This window comes from Podarcis liolepis, assembly GCF_965112155.1.
Source record: "Podarcis liolepis genome assembly, chromosome: 3".
Taxonomy (NCBI): Eukaryota; Metazoa; Chordata; class Lepidosauria; order Squamata; family Lacertidae; genus Podarcis; species Podarcis liolepis.
Window position 1 is genome coordinate 7866838 of NC_139557.1, and position 13397 is coordinate 7880234.

General features: G+C 43.5%; 1 long non-coding RNA gene across 1 annotated transcript in view; it reads left to right on the forward strand.

Moving 5' to 3' along the window:
• The first annotated feature begins 1655 nt into the window (after positions 1–1655).
• The window catches only part of LOC310703227, a 38779-nt gene continuing 27037 nt past the window's right edge, over positions 1656–13397 (forward strand). Inside the window, exon 1 of the long non-coding RNA XR_014524013.1 lies at positions 1656–1822. This is a non-coding gene — a long non-coding RNA (uncharacterized lncRNA). The remainder of the gene's footprint in view (positions 1823–13397) is intronic.

Below are 13397 nucleotides of genomic sequence, written 5' to 3' on the forward strand. Positions count from 1 at the left end.
TTTTGGTTATGGTTTCATATGTACATTCGTTCTTTGGTATTCAGTGGAATCTTCTAATATACGTCTACAAAAAGTTAACAAAATTCTCTTTATAAACAACCAGGGCACATTGATATAATTACTAGCATTTTTATGGGACTATATGGGAGTTTGGAGTGTTCCACAGGTGGGGAAACAATCTGCCTCTGGAGACTGATGGACCCTGAAGGTTTCCAGGTGGTTTAGAGGAGTTTTTCTGGCTAATTTGGCTGGTGTCCTGTCAAAGCACTGGACAATCTGTGGCATATAGAGATGACCCCGGTGGGTAACACAATCACCCTTGAGCACCGTCTGTCTCTGAGCAGAATCTAAGATGCTCCATATGCCCTGGGGCTTAGAGTCATAAGAGCAAGTTGAGAGGGGGCTTCAGTGCAAGTGGAGGAAAACGACCACTGAATGCAACTGAACACTAGTACATGCTCATTTTCAAGCCTACTCAATGGCAGTAATACAGCAAAGAAGACTTTTCGCCACCTTCACTGCATCTTCTCAGTGTTGCCCAGCACAGCCTTTTTTCATTCTGGTCCTGGAGAGAGGCTAGGGTTCACAGTGGTCCTCTGTGACTTGTCTGCAAAACACACTGGGGATAAAGTCCTTTGCATTAATTGTGACTTGGGCTTATAGCAGGTCAGTTTGGTGAGGCTTTCAGAGCAGTATCTGGTCCGGTATTACTGCCAACCAATCATACTGCTGCATTGTTCTTGGACCAATCAGACTGCTGCATTCTGAATCCTATTGTTCTAGGACCAATCAGACTGCTGCAATTTGGATCCTATTGTTCTAGGACCAATCAGACTGCTTCAGTTTGGATCCTATTCAACTCTGTACATAACAGGTATTTTGGATGCTTTTCAACTATGGTTAAGAAAATGAACACAAAAAACGAACAGGACCGAATATGCTACTCTCATTCTAAATTCAAAATATCCCCAGTGAATGATATTTGAGTTATTCTGTCTCTGACCCACAAATGACTTAGGCAGATGTGTTTGCATTGGTGGAGTCGGTGCACGGAACGTATTGTACTGGCAGAGGCACAACAGCAGATAGCACAAGGTACCATTTGAACAAGTTGCCTGTCAGTCGAAATCTCACTTTAACCAGTTACTAATTACTCTCATATTTCAAGGGGAAATGGGCATAAAAGTTTGGCTCCATTCTGGAATAGATGCAGCTAAGGCAGATTTCTCAGTCCTTGCAGTGGCAGTTCTACAATGACTTCTATGCAACGCTGAGCTACACATTAGCCACCAGCAAGAAAGCTCAGATCTATGCTGAAAAGGGCCAGGAATAAACAGGTTGGTTTCTGGTGCTTGTATTGCTTAAACCCCATCAATTCCAGTATGTAAGTTATGCACATGTAACATACACCACTCCTTACATCATCCCTGAGCAAGGCCATTTCAGTTTAATGCCGGGACAGCTGTGGCTCAGGTTTCTGGACTGGTAAGGAACCTTCCGTGATGTCAGATTTAAGACTGTTCTCAAGGTTGCCAAAGCCCAAGAGGAAAGAGAAGAAAGAAGTAACTCATGGCATTAGAGTTTCCACCTTAACGAAAGCAAGAAAAGACTCAGGGGTGGGGTGGGGTAAATCACGCAATCTTGGGATATTCTAAGCCCACAAAAGTGGAGCCTGCAGTTTTTCCTTCTGTAGTTCACTATGAAATTGAGTAGCAATAATTTAGGCTGTTCAATATGTCATAAATGGATACGCAACAGACATCAGCTACACATAGTGGGACTGTACAACCGTCTGTGAGCCAGAGAAAAAACATCTGTGCAGGTAGGGAACTCCTTTTGCAGCTCAAGCTTTACTCACTATTTCTGGCTAACCAGGTTTCCCTGCTAAAGTGATAAACCCCTGTATTCCATTTAAGACTGGGGCCTGTCTCTTCTGCAGTGGATATTGCTGCAGGCAAAGAAAGAAAGAAAAGTTAACAAAGTTTTAGCTCGTATGCACTTCTCCCATTGCACATGCATTGGATCTTTTCCTTAGTCAAAATTCCTGTTCATTTATATAGCAATCAATGCACTCCTTTACACGTCTCCTCAGAAGGAAGCCTGAGTTTGATGTGTATAGTTTTGCACTCAGTGTTGAATAGGGCTGGGGAGAGAAGCCACTTAGCTAAGAATGTTGTGGCATCTGTTCAGGAAAAGGGAACCAACTTGGACTTCCTTCCTTCCTTCCTTCCTTCCTTCCTTCCTTCCTTCCTTCTGGAAAACACCTACCATACGGTCTCCAAAACAGAAATCCCACTTTTTCCTACTCTCTTTTGGTGAGGACCCATAATTTCTGTTCTTTCTCCAGCAAATGAAACTGAGGACCAAATTAGGTAAGATGCCATTCAGGCATTCCCAGTCCAGATCAGGCCTGCCATGCCTGAAAATGAAGTTGAATTTGCCTGAGGCCACACAATGGCCATGGTTTGTTTAACTTAACTATGGCTTCATTGAACATGTGAACTCACTCAGCAACCAACCAGGGATTTTTCTCTGCCAACAAATGACAATGCCAATCCCTGTTTGCTGCTGGCCTATGAACCATGGCTTATTTTAACTATGGTATAAGTATGTAATCATGTCTGATCCTAACAGTCTTGCATAATCATGGTTTATGTAGCTACCCAATCCCAGATACTCACCAAGGCAAGAGCAGCTGGAAACAAGGCAAGCTTTGGAGAAACAAGCCATTATTTGTGTTATCATCTCTGATATGATGCATGGTTTATTGAAGAAACTTATTTAAAACAAACCTTGGCTTAGCATCTTGTGCAAATATAGTTGGTAAGTTCATGGCATAAGCAGGGACATGTTCAAATCTAACTCTCTATCACCAAACCATACAGAACTTCACTGAAAGAAACAAAGGAGTGAGGAGTTGCATCATAGGCCTACTACTGCTGCCTAGGGAAAATGTATGCCATTAATCTGGGAGTGGAGTAAATAAGGACTGAGGCAAGGGACACTTGCCACTGCCTATTGAAGTCCAACAGGGAACAGACATCCCAGAACAGACCCAGGAGACACTGTCAGGTTTATATCCCCAAAGGTGGCTCCTCCTCTTCCTGGTCATTTGCTGGGTCCCAATGCATACCTGGACCTTCTCTAGTTCCTCTGTCCTCCAGTAGTGAAGACCTAAGAGCACTTCTCTGCTGTCTCTGGTCACCTGATACTGTCTCCACTCTGGGGATGGAAGTGAAGGGGAAGAATCTCGGGTCCAAGTGAAATGTGGGGGGCTGTCAGGAGATCAGGCAAAAAATATTTAGGGCTTGGTAACTTTGGCAGATCCAACTATGACAGCAAGCTCTTCAGGCTCCCTAGAAGTCCCCCTTGGAGTAGGGGTAGTTGAATCAGCAGATTTTTGTTTCAGTTTTCCACATTTTGACACCAGTTTGCAGCTGGTTAGTTTTGTTTTGGTCTTTTAAGAAAGAACTCTTCATGAACTTTTTTTCTTTTAAAAAAAGTCCTCATGAAAATTCATTGGCATTTTAGCACATATTTCTCCTAATATAAACATTTTGTATGCAATTTTGTCCAATAGACACATTTTTGCAATCATTTTCTCCTAATATAATGCATTCTTGTATGTTATTTTCACCAATATATGCACTTTTATGCACACTTTCTTGTAAAATATACATAGATTATTTAGTTGGGAAACTAAACAAGAGAAGCGCAAATTTCAAGAAACAGCTAGCTGTGTTTCAGTTTGTATATTATTTCAGGACCTGTGAATCAGGTAGGTGCTGTTCTGGGTAATGAAATTCTTGCAGATCTATATCCTAACAATTATTTGCCCTAGCAAATGTCCTATTTTTTTAAAGAGCAAATGAACTCCATCTTCTTCATATCCAGTGCATTTCTAGCATAGATTTTAGTGGTTTCCAGTCTTTCATCAAAAAAGAAAGTGACTGGGATACCAGAAAGTCCTATCCAAAAAATAGGATTTTTTGATGGATTTGAAGGTCTATATCTAAATTTTATTTAATTAAGCTTGGAGGCAAAGGCTCCACAAGAAGCACTCATATTTCATATGGGGCTGAAGGAACCACAAAAAGTGCACCTCAACAGGCTGATCACCAGGAATGGAGAAAATGTTCAAAAACAGCCTAGATGCTACATGAGTTTGCCGCAGCTCTGCCTGCACATGGTCCTAAGTTTGATCCCTGGCAGGGTAGGGCTGGAAGTGTTCCTTGCCCGAAACCTTGGAAAGCTACTGCCACCCAGTATGTGAAATACTGAGAGAGAGAGATCAATGGTCTGACTCACTAGAAGGCAGGTTCCTCTGTTCCTAACACCATCTCCTCCCACCAGAGGAGTGTAAATTAATGTCATCTCCAGTGACTCAGCAGGCTGTGCAAACAAAAGCTCTTGACTAATAGCCCGTCCTTCATGATGCCAAACAAACAATAACACACACATGAAGCAATCAAGGATACAACGGCAGGGGCACTCGGTGCCTCATCTGTAGTAGGAATTGGCAAGGACTGTGGCGCTCCCTAGCCTCCTTAATGTGTTCTACACGAGTAGCACCACTAGCCCTGCTGCAGAAACTGCATGCCTCCCTTGCGCTTGATCTCTACCTGTTGGCTGTGCATGTCTGCAAGAGAGAATTCAGTATACACAGAGTTCCACCGGATTGCGAATGCAAATTCTGCAGGCTTTCCTCTCCTCTGGAAACTTATGCACATAGAGGTCTACACCTGAAGGCTTCACTTCTGCAGATGTCCATGCTTAATGCAGGAGATTGCATAGCAGAGCTCCCTTTTGCAGTTTCTGTACCTTCTCGTTCCTTCTTCTGAAATTGCAGAGTGGCCTGTTCTCCTAACATATCAGACGAGTGGGTGGTCTTTTGTGGCGGTCCCTGGATCTCCGGCCCCTTTGTGCCCTGTTTGGCATTGATATTGACTTTGCTTCTAATAACGCCTTGGTGCACTTCAAAGTGCAGCACCGGTGAGACAGCTTAATGTCCCAGAAGTGGTGATACATATCAAACAGCATGTGCAGATATTACACAGTCTTGTGCCTGGGCCAGTTCTCCAAGTCCTTTCGGTACTTAGCAATGCCTCTGAATTAGATTAGGCTAAGAGATGATGACTAGCCCAAGGTCTTTCAACGAGCTTTATGGTTGTGTGAGGATTCTATCCCTGGTCTCTCAGGTCCTAGACCAGGGGTCAGCAAACTTTTTCAGCAGGGGGCCGATCCACTGTCCCTCAGACCTTGTGGGGGGCCATACTATATTTTGGAAAAATAAAACAATGAACGAATTCCTATGCCCCACAAATAACCCAAATACATATTTTAAATAAAAGGACACATTTTACTCATGTAAAAACACGCTGATTCCTGGACCGTCTGCAGTCCGGATTTAGAAGGCGATTGGGCCGGATTGGCCCCCGGGGCCTTAGTTTGCCTACCCATGTCCTAGACCAACACACTAACCCCGACACCAAACCACAACTCCTGGTTAGTATAACTCTGAGGGAAGATCAGGTAAGAACTGTTCTCTATTTTGTGCAGGCTGCAGCCAGTGGCGTAGAAAGGTCAGGTACCCAGTGCAGAAAATTTCTTGTCACCCCCCCCCCATTTAAAAAAAAGATATTATTTGCCTGCAAACATGGTTTGACTTTCTTTCTTTCTTTCTTCTTCTTTTTTTGCGGAGCCAAAGTTGTTGAACTTTTTTGGGAGAGCCAGAGTTTCATTATTTTTGTTATCTGCCCTTCCATTTGCTGCCATGTTCCTGCACATGTCCCTCTGACACTGCCCCCAATGGTGATTCAGCTATGGCTGCCAATGCACTTTCCCCTCCAATTATGGATCTCTCCCCCAATCCTCAGAGAGGGAGGCCTGCAGCAGTCCGAAGGCTTCCCAACCACCCTTCCCAGGAGCTTATGATACACATTAAAACAGACTATCATGACATTAAACCAGATTGTGAGCCAAGGCCTCCTTCCACCTGCCTTGCCCCACCCTCTAGTCTCTGCTTCTCAATTTGTATTGTATTATTTTATGTACCATGGCTTGAAGTTGTTTTATTGATTAGAGTTTAGAAACTATTTATTGTAACTTGAGTGGATTTCTGTTTAACTTTTATAGGTTGATATTCTTATTTTATACTACTCTAATAATTATTGAATGTTACTTTTTGATGTAGGTTGCTTATTTTAAAGTTTTGTTTTATTATCACATTTTTGTATTGCATTAGATTGTTATAAGATGTACATTTTTTGTTTCCTCAGCTTGAGTATTGTAAGATAGAAAGACGGTATACAGTGATTCCTCGGGTTACAGATGCTTCGGGTTGCGTGATTTTGTGTTGCGCACCGTGCCGAACCCAGAAGTACCGGAACTGGTTACTTCCGGGTTTCGGTGCTTGCACATGCGCAGAAGCGCTAAATTGCGCTTTGCGCATGTGCAGAAGTGCCAAATCATGACCCACGTATGCGCACACTCAGCGCTGCGGGTTGCGAACGTGCTTCCCGCACGGATCACGCTCACAACCCGAGCGTCCACTGTACAAAATAAAAAATAAAAAATGATGATGATATCGCCACTAGCACTGAAGTGTTCTAGCTCTCCCACAAAGGTAGACGTTATTGTCACTAGACCCCACCCATGGCTCCAATCTAAATCAGCGTTGCTCATCAGGAATATCTGTTTAGACTCGTATAACACATTTTAACTGTTTCCCTCAAATGTTTTATGGTGTTTAATAATACAGTTAGCAGCTGAATAATAAATGAGAGGAGGGAAATTAAAAGGTAATAGGAAAAGGGGATCTGATATGTTTTCAAATGAGATTTTGTAGCACCCTGCTTGTGGTTAACGCTTAGCTGGAATGAAATATTCAACGCAGCAATAGAGAATTTAAAATAATTATTTATTTGTCAGACAAATAAATGAGAGGCACAGTGGTATATGGTTACCAAGCTCTGGCCTGGCCTCCTGCCATTATGGCCAGCACTTATATTCCCTTAATCCAGCCCCCTTTGCTCCTCTTTGGGCTGCCTCTGTCCAATCAGCCTGGTTGGATTTCCTATTGGCTGATTGCTATAACCAATCACAAAAAGATACACCCATATCCTTCTGTCCTTATAAGGAACACAAACAGCTATATATTGTTACATCTATAAATGACAAATAAGTAGTAATATATCTTACATGTGTCTCAACAAGGAATCTTAATTACCAGCTCACCTCTTGCCCTCCCTGCCCTATTGCCTTCTAAAACAAATGGTTAATCTTAAATTTTTATCTTAAACATATGTCAAGGATCTTGAGTTTCACATCAACATTGAAAGATATCCTTCATTTGAAGGTTTCTAAACAAATGTCTGGCAGCTAATATATCAGGACAGCATTTGATGGCGTCTTCTTGTCTGGCAAGAGGCTGGACTGGTGGCTGACTTAATTTCAAGATAAATACAACTATTCTAGCATTTGTTAAATCCTTTGCATAATTACATTTAAGCCAACATATTTAATACACAACACAGATAGCCTCTTAAAAGGAATAAGGCCTTTTTAAAGTAGAGAGAGAAAGAAAGAAAAGGACTCAGTTTAAAACAGTTTCAAAAGAAGGCTCTTCAGTTCACATCCCCCCCCTTCAGCAAGCTGCTTTTCCCATTATCTGTTTAAGGAAGAAACAGCTTTAAAAAGACTTCCCAGCTAGATGCTTTAAAAAGACTTCCCAGCTAGATGCTTTAAAAAGACTTCCCAGCTAGATGTTTTTTCTCCCATTTACCTCTGGCCTTAGAAAATACAGCTCAAGGTTTTAAGAGAGGCCCATGGTATCATTTTACTATTTGCCCATTCCTAATTATATTTATCTCTGCCTTTGTTATCTTCTGTAACATGTAGGGTCAATGTCCTGCTTTTAGTCTGTAATTTCAGCTTTTATGACTTTGAGAATTGTTTTCTGCTATCAATCAAAAAGGGGGCCCCTTGTCTTAGGAGAATGGCCAAGGTTTTCTCTGCCTGGCATTGAAACATTTGAAAATCTTTTAGGCTCTCTCTAATATACAAGTCCTGATCAAACATTAATAAAATGCAGGCTTATGCCTGATGCCTCATTCCCCCCTTTCAAGCTCAAGGACCTTCGTCCCAAGTGTCCTTGATAGCTTGACCTTCATCATATTCCTGAGGTAAAGCTCTGTATAGGGCCATGATATGAGGTAGAGTTTCATTTGAAACCATCTTGCTAATTGTACTTCTAAAACATGAAATGATACATGGCATCATACATAAAACCATTACCACTACTGTCAAGAAAAACAAGCAAGACAATAGTATCCCTTTGAGTCCTGTGACATTAGGTAACCAATTGGTGAGCCATCCCATATCCCATCCTTCCCATGTTTGTACTGGGACATGTGCTATATTCTCCATTTTTGTGGCCAACACACGGATTGCCTCACCATTATCTGAAATGTTAAAGCAACAGGCATTCCCTGTCAAGTTCAAGACTCCACATAGGCCTCCCTGCTTGGCAAGTACATAATCCATTCCCATTTTCAGCTGCAAAATGGCGGCTCTACTTTCATCCAATTGTTGTGCAATAAGTCTCAAACTCCGGGCCGTTGCATTGGTTACAAGTTCCACTACTGCTTGCAATCGAATTATTCTGTTTAGATTATAAATAGGATCCCGTGCCCCTTGTATGAGCTCACCAGGATTCCAGGAGGCAGGATCATAATAGGCTATAATGCGCTCTGGTGGCCAATCATCAGTACCGCTCCAACTTTGGGTACTTCCTCCTGCTATATGAGAAATATCAGCGTTTCTTCGTGTACGCTTGGGCAAATTAGTAGGCATAATCCACATTGGTGGTAATACCCATCCCAGGAAACAAGTCCCACTCCATTTGGAGGGGAGTTTCTTGTATGCCCATTCTCCACATATCCACCACAACCATCGTGTCTGAGGTCTTTGGTACGTGGAGTACAGAAGGCGAAATAGCAAAAGAGGTAGAGAGTTCACAGTGCAGTATGTTAGATTGCCTTTTTCTGTCACAGTTATGTTCCATACCACTTTCCATGCATGAATAAAAGGAGGTGCACAGGGCAAGGCATCCCGAGTTCGATAGGTAGTATCGTGTGCCCAGGTATTCTTAATATTATCCCAAGTATAGTGACAATGAGAAGAGCCTATCATGGTAGAATCAGCTGCATCTGATGATTTATGTACACAGAATTCCCCTTGTACAGGTATAACTCGTAATGGTTTAGTTGAGTTCCATCCGGGGAAATTCTGTACTTCTGTTTGGTGTGGTATTTCGCTTACCATACCAATGGCATCTAATGGTATCGGTAATAAGGGCATACCTCCCTCTGAATCATCTGGCCCAAGAGAGCAAACAAGGCAATTGGTCCTATTTGCAACATTGGCTACCATTTCAGCTAAACCTACCCACATATTGTGGTCATGGTGGAATCCATATTTAGTCAATTTGGCCAGATTCAAGGACCCTTCCCCTTCCCAAGGGATCAGGATTAATAATAGAATCATGTTGATGTCTAGCATATGCATTCCTTCCACAAAAGATTACCTTATAGTGATAGCAAATAAATATTAGTCCCAATATAATTCCCCCAGTGACAGAAATGGGGAACCACCAAGACCAAAACATATATCCCGAGGATCCCCAATGAGTAATATCTCTGATAATTGTTCCACAAGGGGGTGGGCAGTCAATTAATTGTATAAGAGAATCTTTCCTTTCACAATCGCTGGTTCAGATGCTCCTCAAGCTTCAGGCGTGCGCAGGTCAGCCAGCTTCCAGGTTGTGGCTGCAGCAGGCCGGTCGTCTAATGTTGCCCGTGACCTAGCCCGTTCCCGGTAGGGCTAGATACAGGGGTTTTTGGAGAGAGTCAGTTTAAGAGGATTAGAGGGGTCACCTTTGCACGTCCAACTGCCTTCGGACTTCTTCAAACGGGAGTGATGAATCCAGGGGGTCACCTCAGCTACCTTCACCGCTGTTGGAGTAGAGAGCAAGACGGTGTAAGGTCCACGCCACTTAGGTGCAAGTGGATCACGTTTCCACTCTTTCACCCATACGCTATCGCCAGCCTGGAACTGATGAATCGGCTCGGCAATGCTGCACGGCGTGCGCTCGAGGACCCACCTGTTAAGAGAAACAAAAACACGGGAGAGAGATTGCACTTGTCCCTGTGTCACATGGTCTCCTATTTGTTTAAGATCAGCTGGAATATCCTGAACAAAGGAGGGCGGTCTCCCATACAGGAGCTCAAAAGGTGACAACTTAAGTCTTTTTGTGGGTGCACACCGAACACGAAACAGTGTTATGGGTAACACATCTACCCATCCCAATCCCGTTTCCTGGGTTAATTTTGCCAATTGGGTTTTCAGAGTCCGATTCATTCTTTCAGTTTTCCCTGAACTCTGAGGCCTATAGGCTGCATGCAGTCTCCATTTCACTTGTAGGACTCGACATACTTCTTGTACTACTTGATCAATGAACGCTGGCCCATTGTCACTTCCAATGCATCTAGGTAATCCAAACCTCGGGATCAATTCAGTGAGGAGTCTCTTAGTTACCTCTCGTGCCTTTTCAGTTCGGGTGGGAAAAGCTTCAACCCATCCGGTAAGAGTATCTACAAACACAAGGAGATACTTGAATCCCTTAGAAGGGACCAGCTCTGTGAAGTCCACAATTAGGCTTTCCATGGGGACATATCCCACATGTTGGATTCCAGGAGGTTGTACCGGTCCCTGCCTGGGATTGTTTTTAGCACAAAGAACACATTTCTGTGAAATGCAAGTTGCTAATTGTGATAGGTTAATAATATACAACTTCCGACTGAGACTTTCTCTGGTTGCAGTACCACCAAGGTGAGTAGATTCATGATAATTTCTTACAATTGTGCCTGCTAGATGATGAGGTACATAAATCCTATTGTCTGGCAGGATCATCCAACCGTCCTTCACAACTGCTCCTTCCTGTTCAGCCCACTTCCTCTCTTCTGGGGTATAGTGAGGTTTAACTTCTTCTGGAGCTACCTCTGGTATGAGGGCTGCTATAAATCCTCCCACAGGCTTTTGGGCTGCCTCTCGGGCTGCTTTGTCAGCAGCATGATTTCCTCTGGTTATTGGATCCCTTCCTCGTCCATGACCTTTGCAGTGCATTACAGCAATCTGTTCTGGAGCCCATACTGCTTCTAACAGGATTTCTACTTCAGGTCCATATTTCAAGGCCTTCCCGTGGGCTCCTATTAGACCTCTTTCTTTCCATAGAGCACCATGTGCATGCAGGGTTAAGAAGGCATATTTAGAATCAGTATAGATGTTTGCCTTACATCCGGCTGCCAATTGCAGAGCTCTAGTTAAACCTATAAGTTCAGCTTTTTGTGCTGAGGTGCCAGCAGGCAAAGCTTCAGCTTCCACAACTTCCTCATTGGTGACCACAGCATATCCTGCTCGTCTAGCACCTTCATGCAGGTAACTGCTACCATCAGTATAATATACAACATCTGGATTTTTCAATGGTTCATCTTTCAGATCGGGTCTACTGGAATAAACTTCATCCATTATTTGGAGACAATCATGTGATTCTTCATCATCTACCTCTGGTAGGGGCAGCAAAGTCGCTGGATTGAGCATATTCACTACTCGTAGATGAATCCTGGGATTTTCACACAATAGGCCTTGGTACCTAGCCATCCTCGGGTTCGTTAGCCAATAACTACCCTTATATTCCATGAGTGTCAGAACAGCATGAGGTACATTCACATACATCGTCTGGCCGAAGGTAAATTTATCAGCTTCTTTGACAAGGCTTGCAGTGGCCGCTACTGCCCTTAGGCATGGAGGCCATCCTTTTGCTACTGAGTCCAATTGTTTTGACAAATAAGCTACTGGACGGTTCCAACTTCCTAATCTCTGGGTCAGGACTGCCGCTGCAATCCCATTCTGTTCATGTACATACAGCTGAAAGGGTTTTTCCGAATTAGGCAGTCCAAGGGCTGGGGCCTCCATAAGTCGTTGTTTGATAACTAAAAAGGCTTGTTGCTGCTCAGGTCCCCATACAAATGGGTCCTTTTCTGCACCTCGAGTGCTTTCATGTAAGGGTTTGGCCAGACTGCTGAAATCAGGTATCCATAGTCTACAAAACCCTGCTGTTCCCAGGAATCCTCTGAGTTGTTTCCTTGTGGTAGGTTCCTTGATAAGGCAAATAGCTTCTTTCCTCTCTGGCCTCAATGCTCGTTGTTGGTGTGAGATGTCAAAGCCCAAATATTTGACCTTTTCTAAACATAACTGTGCCTTTTTCTGGGAAACTCGGTAGCCAGCTTGCCAGAGCAAGTGGAGCAGTTCCTCTGTACCTTCTTTACAGGTATCAAAATCCTTTGCTGCTAGTATAAGGTCATCTACATATTGCAGAACCACCTTTTCTCCAGGTATTGAGGGGTAACTTGTTAGATCCTTCGCCAAGGCAGTGCCAAATAAAGTTGGGGAATTTTTGAATCCCTGGGGCAATCTCGTCCAAGTTAGCTGGCCTTTTGTTCCTGTTAAAGGGTCTTCCCACTGGAAGGCAAATATAGGTTGGCTCTGTGGTGCCAGCCGGCAACAGAAGAATGCATCTTTCAAGTCCAATACAGTAAAAAATGTTGCTTCTGGTGGGATCAAACTCAGCAGGGTGTATGGGTTTGGTACATTTGGGTGCAAGGTCTCGATAGCCTGGTTTACGAGCCTCAAGTCCTGCACTGGCCTGTATTCATCTGTCCCAGGTTTTCGAACAGGCAAAAGGGGTGTGTTCCATTCTGATTGGCAGGGCTTAAGCAGACCATATTTTAATAGGCGGTCCAAATGTTTCTGGATGCCCTCTGCTGCTCGCCGGGGTAAAGGATATTGCTTTACAGATACAGGGGTAGCCATAGGTTTTAAGGTTACTACAATTGGAGCTATATTCTTGGCCATTCCTGGTGGGCTATTTTCGGCCCATACTCCTGGTGGCACCTGTAGAGTTCGGAGGAGCTTGTTTAACTCTGTATCCAATGTAGGTTGGACTTGCAGGGCTGACATTAGGCGCCATGATTGTTCCTTAGGTACTGAGAGGGAAATTATTCCTGCTGCCTTTGATGGCAGTTTCATTTCTGGACCTCGAGGAGTGAAGGTGATTTGGGCCTGCAATTTGGACAGCATATCTCTACCTAAGAGAGGTATTGGACACTCAGGTATATACAAAAACTGATGGGTTAAACGATGTCCCCCAATCTGGCATTCCAAAGGTTGGAGGAAAGACCTCTTAGCTGACTGACCAGTGGCACTTTTAATGACTACACTTTTGGATGCCTTTTTCTGCAATAGTTCTGGGAGTACTGAGTATTCAGCCCCAGTATCAA